We start from the raw sequence: 9,249 nt of genomic DNA on the forward strand, positions 1-9,249 counted from the left end.
AAAAGAAATTATAGATGAAAGACTTAAAATAGTTCAAATTAAAAATAAATTATATGGTTAGATAGCTAACATAGAGACCTATAATGTTATGTAACCTGATCTTATCGATACCCAACCACGAAGAATGTTGAAGGGGAGCACACAAGAAAAATCAATCATTTTTTGTATGTTTGTTGGAAAACACGTCTCAAACCTGTTTATAAACTCCAAACCTTTGGGTTGGATCTCCAAGGAAAAACCAAGCCTTAGGCTTGGTTTTAATGCAAAGCTTTGAATAGCGCGTGCTCACTATAGCACGCACGCCCTATTAAAATGCTATTGAATTCGAGGTAGTGCACACGCGCTATAGTGCGCATGCGCTATAGTGCACACACGCTATAGTGCGCAAGCACTATTGAGACCTAAATTGCAAATCAAAACCAAGAGAGAGCTGGGGGGGTGGGGCGAGGGAATGGCTATTTGTGTGTGTGAGAGAGATAGAGAGAAAGTAGGGGATGGGAGAGGGAAGAGAGGAAGTGAGAAAGAGTAGGGGTGGCAGAGAGAGTATAGGATAGGAGATAGAGGAAATGTGAGAGAGTAGGGGTGGCAAAGAGAGTACAAGATGCAAGAGAGAGGAAGTGTGAGAGAGAGAGTAGAGGTGGAAAAGAAAGAGTATGGGATGGGGGGGAGAGATTGAAAGTAGGGGATGGGAGAGAGAGGAAGTGTGAGAGAGAGTACAAGTTGGGAGAGAGAGATTGAGAGTAGGGGATGGGGGAGAGAGAGAGTAGGTGGTGGGAGACAGAGTGGGAGAGGAAGAGCGAGAGAGAGGAGGATGGGAGTGCATGTGTGTGAAAGAGAGAGAGTAGGGAATGGGAGAGGGGGAAGGGGAGAGGGGGAAGATAGAGTAGCTTGAGAAAGAGTAGGGGATGGAAGAGAGAGTAGGGGATGGAAGAGAGAGTAGGCGATGGGAGAGGGAGTGGGAGAGGGAGAGAGAGAGGGGGGATGGAAATGTGTGTAAGAGAGAAAGAGAGAGAGTGTGAAAATGTGAGAGAGGGTAGGGGGTAGTAGAGAGAGAGTAGAGAGGGAGAGAGTGAGAGAGAGAGAGAGTGAGAGAGAGTGAGAGTAGGCAGTGGGAGAGGGAGAGCGAGTGAGAGAAAAAGTAGAGGATGGGAGAGGAGAGAGGGGGGATGGGTGTGTGTGAAAGAGAGAGAGTAGGGAATGAGAGAGGGGAGAGAGAGATAGAGAGAGTAGGGGATGGGATAGAAAGAGAGTAGGCAATGGCAGAGGGAGTGGGAGAGGGAGAGAGAGGGTGGATGGAGGAGAAAGAGATTAGGCAATGGTAGAGGGAGTGGGAGAGGGAGAGAGAGGGGGGATGGAAGTGTGTGTAAGAGAGAAAGTAGGGGATGGGAGAGAGTGTGAGAGAGAGTAGGGGTGGCAAAGAGAGAGAGTGAGAGTAGGGGATGGGAGAGAGAGGGAGAGAGAGAGAGAGAGAGAGAGAGAGATAGTAGGCGATGGGAGAGGGAGTGGGAGGGAGAGGGAGAGGGGGAATGGAAGTGTGTAAGAGAGATAGAGTTGGGGATGGGAGAGTATAGGCAATGGGAGAGGGAGTGAGAGAGAGAGAGGGGGGGGGAATGGGAATGTGTATAAGAGAGATAGAGTAGGGGATGGGAGAGAGTGTGAGAGTTTGAGAGAGAGTAGGGGGTGGTAGAGAGAGCTTGTATAGGATGGGGGTGAGAGAGAGAGAGAGAGAGAGAGAGAGTATGAGAGAGAGTAGGGGATGGAAGAGAGAGAGTGAGAGTAGGCAATGTGAGAGAGAAATTAAAGAGGGAAAGAGAGTACTTGAGAGAGAGAGATAGTAGGTGGTGCAAGAGGGAGTGGGAGAGGGAGAGAGAGGGGGGATGGGAGTGTGTGTGAAAAATCTAGAGAGTAGGGGATGGGAGAGGAGAGAGAGAGGGTGGGGATGGGAGTTTGTGTCTATGAAAGAGAGAGAGTAGGGGATGGGGGAGAGGGGGTGGGAGAGGGAGAGAGAGAGAGGGGGAATGGGAATGTGTGTAAGAGAGATAGAGTAGGGGATGGGAGAGAGTGTGAGAGTGTGAGAGAGAGTAGGTGGTGGCAGAGAGAGCTCGTATGGGATGGGAGAGAGAGTGAGATTAGGGGATGGGAGTGTGAGAGAGAGTAGGGGATGGGAGAGAGAGAGTGAGAGTAAGGGATGGGATGGGAGAGAGAGGGAGAGAGAGTAGAGAGGGAGAGAGAGAACTTGAGAGAGAGAGATCTAGAAGGCGGTAGGAGAGGGAGAGGGAAAGAGATAGGGGGGATGGGAGTGTGCGTGACAGATGTAGATAGTAGGGGATGGGAGAGAAGAGAGTGGGGGGATAAGAGTGTGTGTGTCTATGAAAGAGAGAGAGTAGGGGATGGGAGAGAGTGTGAGAGTGTGAGAGAGAGTAGGGGGTGGCAGAGAGAGAGTACGAGATGGGAGAGACAAAGTGAAGGGATGGGAGAGATAGAGTGAAAGGATGGGAGAGAGTGAGAGAGAGAGTAGGGGGCGGCAGAGAGAGAGATAGAGTATGGGATGGGAGAGACAGAGTGAAAGGATGGGAGAGAGTGTGAGAGAGAGTAGGGGATGGGAGAGAGTGTGAGAGAGAGTTGGGAATGGGAGAGAGAGAGAGTAAGAGTAGGGGATGGGAGAGAGAGAGTAGAGAGGGATTGAGAGAACTTGAGAGAGAGAAATAGTAGGTGACCTGGGAGAGGGAGTGGGAGAGGAGGAGAGAGAGGGATGGGAGTGCATGTGACAAATCTAGAGAGTAGGGGATGGGAGAGAAGAGAGAGGGGGGATGAGAGTGTGAGTGTGTGTGTGTGTCTATGAAAGAGAGAGAGTAGGGGATAGGAGAGAGTGTGAGAGTGTGAGAGAGAGTAGGGGGTGGCAAAGAGAGAGTATGAGATGGGAGAGACAGAGTGAAAGGATGGGAGAGAGTGTGAGAGAGAGTAGGGGATGGGAGAGAGTGTGAGAGAGATTTGGGAATGGGAGAGAGAGAGAGTAAGAGTAGGGGATGGGAGAGAAAGAGTAGAGAGGGAGAGAGAGAACTTGAGAGAGAGAAATAGTAGGTGACCTAGGAGAGGGAGTGGGAGAGGAGGAGAGAGAGGGATGGGAGTGCGTGTGAAAAATATAGAGAGTAGGGGATGGGAGAGAAGAGAGAGGGGGGATGGGAGTGTGAGTGTGTGTGTGTGTGTGTGTGTGTCTGTGAAAGAGAGAGAGTAGGGGATAGGAGAGAGTGTGAGAGAGAGTAGGGGGTGGCAAAGAGAGAGTACGAGATGGGAGAGACAGAGTGAAAGGATGGGAGAGAGTGTAAGAGAGAGTAGGGGATGGGAGAGAGTGTGAGAGAGAGTTGGGAATGGGAGAGAGAGAGAGTAAGAGTAGGGGATGGGAGAGAGAGAGTAGAGAGGGAGAGAGAGAACTTGAGAGAGAGAAATAGTAGGTGACCTGGGAGAGGGAGTGGGAGAGGAGGAGAGAGAGGGATGGGAGTGCATGTGACAAATCTAGAGAGTAGGGGATGGGAGAGAAGAGAGAGGGGGGATGGGAGTGTGAGTGTGTGTGTGTGTGTGTGTGTGTCTATGAAAGAGAGAGAGTAGGGGATAGGAGAGAGTGTGAGAGTGTGAGAGAGAGTAGGGGGTGGCAAAGAGAGAGTACGAGATGGAGAGAGATAGAGTGAAAGGATGGGAGAGAGTGTGAGAGAGAGTAGGGGATGGGAGAGAGTGTGAGAGAGAGTTGGGAATGGGAGAGAGAGAGAGTAGGGGATGGGAGAGAGTGTGAGAGAGAGTAGGAGGTGGCAGAGAGAGAGAGAGAGAGTAAGAAGTGGGAGAGGGAGGATGGGAGTGTGTGTGAGAGATCTAAAGAGTAAAGGATGGGAGAGGGGGGAGAGAGAGAGTTTAGGGGATGGGAGAGGGGAGAGAGAGTAGGAAGAGAGAGAGAGAGTAGGGAGAGAGAGAGTAGGGAGGGTGAAGAGTGATGTGTTCTAATATAGTGCGTATGCGCTATAGTGCGTACGCGCTATGTGAAATCACCTAAAAATGGTCAAAAAGCAACTTTGGGGCCCGTTTCATTCATTCTCTGCTTTTGATCTGTTCTGCACTCTGTTATCCCGACAGAAATTGCGGGTTTCAACACAGCAAACATTCTTTCAAAGTGGCAAACACTATTTCAAGCTAACAAACACTATTTCAAGGTGGCAAACACTTTTGGAAGCTAACAAACACCAAATTCAATCATTGGATACACGATTTGAAGACTTTTTGAATATTCCTTGTATAGAAAAGGTTAGTGCAATCTATTTTAAATATTGTTTGTTGATATATAGATACAAATTTGATTATAATTTGACATGTTGTTTAATATATAGTGAATTCATTGAAATTTGTATGTTTCAATGAAATGTTATTTCGAAATGGTTAGAAATTTGACAAGTCATTTTATATATATATATTGTGTATTCATTCAAATAATTATAATTTTTATATGTATTTGAATAATTTGTAATTTACACATTTTAAGTAATTCAAATGTTTGAATAATTTGACATGTAGAAATCATCATCATGCCAAGGAAGAAATCAAAAAATCAAACAAATGAAGATAGGGAGAGAGATTTGGCAATTAAAAGAGATAAAATGAAATTACTACGCGAGCAAAAAAAATTGCAAAGCAATAATGAAGAATTGACTTTCGAAGAGGATCAAGAACCACCGGTACCAAAAAACAAAGAGGAAGAATTGGAAAGACAAAGAGAATGAATTAGACTGTTACGCTCAAAAAGACAATTGAATTGTGAACCTACACCATCTTCTAATGTTGGAGTCATATCGTCCGCTACACCATCTTCCAATGTTGAAGTCATATCATCCTCTCATGTTGAAGAGACACCGATTTGTAGATCCGATGATATACACACTCCATCATGTCATGTTGAAGGCACAACATCAACACATCAAGTAGGTGATATTCCATCTTTTGCATCTTATTGCCAAGGCACATCATCTTCGGTTCAAGGTACGCAATACACTCAACCTTATGTTGATGTTCAAAATTTTGAGAGAATTGAAGAGATTATAACACCTTCTAGAATTCGTTTTAGAAGACCAAAATATTTGATTGATATTGATAGTAACATTTTGAAATCAATGCCTGACAAGATTAGCAAGCGTACTTGTCAAAGAAAAGTTAATCGTATGTGGAGATTATTTTTTGATGAATTAAATATTATAGGTCAATGCCAATTATTTTTTGAAATGATGAGTAATTTAAAATTTAGGCCTATCATGAAGATTCTTGGGCTAAGAACGATGGATGATTCAAATGAAAAAAACATCGTAAAGAATCTAATGAATGCTTATGACAAAGTGGGTTCTAAATCACGCACCAAAGATAGTAATATCGCAAGACGAGTACTTACATCGACAATAGTAAGTAGCCAAATGAAGAAAGCCCGACTCATGAGAAAGACAAAAAAAACATTAAAAATTGGTAGAGGTACTCTAAGGAGAGCCATGCTAAGGCGTGAGAGATTGGAAGATCCAACAAAAAATGAGTTATGGACATTTAGTGGTAGACTACCGTGAAAGGATAAAGAAATTAGTGAAGCCTTGAAATCATTGATCGAAGATTTTTGGAAAAATAACACACATGTTTCCCCTAATCAAAGAGATGTTGTAAGAAAGAGGATTGGTAGCCAAAATTGCGAGCCACATGCAAAACATTTTTTGGACACAACTCAGACACAATTTTTTGCAAAATTTATTGGTATGTATCCTCAAATTCTTATAAGTCAAAGATTTTTTGGGATGGGTAAACCTTTTTATGTGAAGATAAATCACACATGCACAACTTGTTGTTGTAGGATACATATTGAATTTTCTAACCATTTTGATGTTTTTAGGCATATATGCATAATTTTGCATTCTCAATTTGTTTTGCAGGATTGTGACATAAATGAGCCATCAAGATCTTCAAGGGAATTCATATCCAACATTTTATGTGAAATAAGGGATGGCCAACAATTTTACAAGACATTATGCTTGGATGGTACGTGCTTATTTTGTGGTTCTTTGCAACTTTTATCAACTTGTCAACATATGGATAGTACACATGCAATTGGAAATGAAATAGTAGATTATGGAAAATTTAAGACAGTGACATATGCTCTAAAAGATGGGAAACATGGTAAAAGATGTGATTTAGTCATTGAAAAGATTCCAGTGTATGAGTTCATGAAGATTTTTCGTGAAAAAATTATTTACGAGTATGCAAGGCATACCCATAGAGATCGATGGCTGGATTTGTAATTCAAGTTGTGCAAGGATACGTTTCCACTGGATACCATTGTTTCGGTTGTAGATTTCACAGAGAACTACACACTACAACCAAAAAATGAGGTGCAAGCAAAGTATTATACTTATCAACAGGTTTCCATATTTGTTCACATAACATTCATGCATTCACCTACAAGTACAGAGGATGACAGGAAGATTTTGAGGGAGTACCATTTTTACATCAGCGATGATTGATCACATTCTATGAAGTTCGTACGTGGTTGTTTTCAACTATTTTATGGAGATTTGGCTAACAGGGGCATCACATATCGTCAGCACATTATTTGGTCAAACAATTGTGCATCTCAATTCAAGAATGCACGGATGTTCTATTGGTTGAGCAGGATGCACAAGTTGTGTAGAATTCAATACATGTGAAATTTCATAGAGGCTGGTCATAGAAAGGGAGAGCACGATGGTGTAGGCGCATGCATCAAAAGAGCCTTAGCTCTCGAAGAACTAAAGTACAAAGATGGAGCAATATTGACAGATGCAAAATCCATCGTCCAGTGGTGTAATGCTACAATGGGTTTAGGTAAGGAAGGTGAGTCTACGGTTCGTAGATTTTTTTGGTTGATAGATAATACTAACATTGCACCATATTAGGATTGTTGCACACTAACAGGATCCAGTGAGTTGCACTCTTTTAGAAGCTCTGATGCAGGTTCATGGAGTATCCACACACGAAAAATGGCATGCTATTGTCCATCATGTGCAGAGGAAAATTGGGATGACTGTGAGTCGACTGAATGGGTGGACAAATGGGATATACGAGTTTTGGACCCAATTGACACCTATCGTCCCCCACAAGCACTAGAAATGGTACAAATGGAATCGTCTATTCACTTTGACCGCTTGTCTGATCTAGTGCAACCTGGCAATATATATATTTATATATCTTTGTAATTTCAATATGTAACTTTCTAACTTTTACGCAAGTATTTTCTGAATTAATGACCGTATTTTGTACATTTGTCACTGCAGGCCATGTTTTTGCTGTTATTGCACCTGAAGACAATGAAGAAGGGACAGATTATTATTTGTGTCATTGTGTTCAAGCCAAACAAAAATTGGATCACTTGGTTATAGATGGTGAAGGTTTAGAGTACCATGTCGGTGCGGTGGTTGTAACCAGCACATGGCTTAGACGATATTCTATGAAGAACCCTAACTTGTGGTTATTCGAGGATTGGCAAACAGAGAGGAAGATTCTTCATTATTCAAATCTTGTTGTCACACCAAATGTCCACTTTATAAAATATGGTGGAAAACCACATAATAAGAATCTTTGGAGAGTTCACGAGTCAGACCACGAGGCAATACTTGAGACATTAAAATATCGAGCAGATCCAGTTGGCTCATTAGATTGAATACAGAGAGAGGGAGAGAGAGAAAGAGTGATTAACTGGATCCAAATACATTGTTGCAACCTCTTCCCCAAGACTGTCCACATGAATAAGGTGGACCGTATTGTTATGATGCATAAGTGATGAGATTTAGTTTAAATCATAGATTTTATGTTTTGATTTGTTTAGAATCTAGATTTTATGTTTTGATGTCTCCAATTTTTTTAAAGCTAGAACAATATTTTTCATATTTTCTTATTGTGATGATATTTTTCTTTCATTGCATGTTCTCTTGGATGACAGGAGGGAGAGAAGAAAAATAAGTTGATTTCCAAACAGCCAGCCACCCTTCTTTATGTAATTTATTCATTTAAGGTAAAAGTCCCATTTCCTTTGTTTGGCTTTGGTATTTGGTTATTTAAAGTCATTATTCTAGTTGGATCTTCGTATGTTTGAATTTGGGATTTTTTAGTGTCTATTTGTTATGATTATACTGAATTATTAATTCTACAATGTTTCTATTATTTAATTATTTAAAATAAATTAAAACTTTTTGTATAAAATTATTATTTTTTATTTCTATCTATTTTTTATGATTATTTCTATTATTTAAAATAAATTAATTCTATAATATCTCTATGATGAACTATTTATATTTCTAAACTTTACATATTTTACACCATGACCAACAATCAAACTATTATAACAATACAAATACATTTAAATAGTAATGTAAGAATGGTTTAGTTCACATAAAAAATAAGTCTATCTTAGATATTCTAAATACATCACAAAACTTTATCGCTTCAAAAAAATTCGAATTTCTCCCATCTACTTGAGTTCCCATCAATTGTCCATAAAACTGGGAAAGGGAATAGGTGCTATGCTCCCAATCCCAACATCCTCCTGTCCACTACTAGGAGATGTGTGTAATGTAGGATTCAGCTCCATCAACTTAGTCATTTTTTTCACTAGTTGATTGGGACTCTCACCATTTGTTGCCAACTATGGTGACAATGCTTGGGGTTACACTTATTAAGTAAGAATATTTCCTAATCTAGGGATTAGAGCATTGAACATATCAGAATGTGATTTATGCTATGGGAGAAGAGGTATGTTGGACATACTAATTGATTCTAGGGCTAGTGCAATTACATCTCCTTCCACTAGTGTTGTAAATATAATTTCTATAGTTGTTGAAGGTGCACCTCCAATATTTGGTCTATATCTCTTTCAAACATTTAGATTATCCTCTCTTTCTTTCCTCTTCTATTCCTTTAGTGCAACCTTCTCCGCAACTCATTTTCCCCTCTCTATAGCATATAAGATCTCATTTCTTGCAATCTTTTCCTCTCTCCCATCTTTCCTATCCCTGATCTTCTCCTTCATGTAAAGTGCATTAGCCTCAAATAACTTCTTAGTCTCTCTTGTTCCTTAGAATTTTGTATCCTTTTCTTTGGTAGCTATAGGAATCTACTGGGTAAACCACTATGTTGTTTTCTGTCTAGTGGCATGTAACGTATAAAATCATCATCTCCATCATAGTCATTTTGGGCCTGGGTATC

This window comes from Cupressus sempervirens, chromosome 3, assembly GCF_028749045.1.
Source record: "Cupressus sempervirens isolate cs-2001-9-10 chromosome 3, ASM2874904v1, whole genome shotgun sequence".
NCBI classification, from domain to species: Eukaryota; Viridiplantae; Streptophyta; class Pinopsida; order Cupressales; family Cupressaceae; genus Cupressus; species Cupressus sempervirens.